Below are 1042 nucleotides of genomic sequence, written 5' to 3'. Positions count from 1 at the left end.
TCGGTAGCCCGGATCGGAAGAACTCCACAGTTAAGCGTGCTTGACTTGGAGCAATTCTGGGATGGGTGACCTCCTGGGAAGTTTTTCCGGGAAGTGTGCGAGTGAGGACAAAGCACACTGAAAAGTCTCGTGTTAGTGTGTGGGGACAGTCATTGATTCTTGCAAGTGGCCGAGCGTTACAAGTGGTATCAGAGCAGGATCTCTCTTCTAGTATGGTGTGGTTCGAGGACGAACCAGGCGGAAGCTGGTGGGATGTAACATCCCAAGAGCTGGCAAGGGCAGGGAGTGATCGCCAGTGCGAAAGGGCACAGACAATGAGCAGCTCATGCCAAATCTTGCAGTTTGGGGGTTCATGAATGAATCGAATCAACACCCGAAAGAGAGGGATTCCAGAGACTGTGCTGGTTTGGGACGGTACAGTTAAGAATGACTTATAAGAATTAATTGGTACTACTCTAACAAGATGCATCTACTTTTCGGTAGCCCGGATCGGAAGAACTCCACAGTTAAGCGTGCTTGACTTGGAGCAATTCTGGGATGGGTGACCTCTTGGGTAGTTTTTCCGGGAAGTGTGCGAGTGAGGACAAAGAACACTGAAAAGTCTCATGTTAGTGTGTGGGGACAGTCATTGATTCTTGCAAGTGGCCGGGCGTTACATATAGACTTAGTCTCATGAGGAAATGATAAGAGTTTGTTGGCTAGATTTGAATTGCAACAACTCCACTTATTCCTCCACCATTGGGCACTACATAGGTCAGATTTTTGGGAGAAAAATCTGATTCAATTCAATCATTCTCTCATCTCCAAAAGTGGTTCGAGGACGAACCAGGCGGAAGCTGGTGGGCATGTAACATCCCAAGAGCTGGCAAAGGCAGGGAGTCATCGCCGGTGCGAAAGGGCACAGACAATGAGCGGCTCTTGCCAAATCTTGCAGTTTGGGGGTTCATGAATGAATCGAATCAACACTCGAAAGAGAGGGATTCCAGCGACTGTGCTGGTATGGGACGGTACAGTTAAGAATGACTTATAAGAATTAATTGGT

This window comes from Gastrolobium bilobum, unplaced genomic scaffold (genome assembly GCF_033153095.1).
Source record: "Gastrolobium bilobum isolate Gb01-03AN ecotype WA unplaced genomic scaffold, APGP_CSIRO_Gbil_v1 utg17247, whole genome shotgun sequence".
Taxonomy (NCBI): Eukaryota; Viridiplantae; Streptophyta; class Magnoliopsida; order Fabales; family Fabaceae; genus Gastrolobium; species Gastrolobium bilobum.
The sequence above is the reverse complement of the archived record's forward strand: the minus strand, read 5'-3'. Positions refer to the sequence as shown.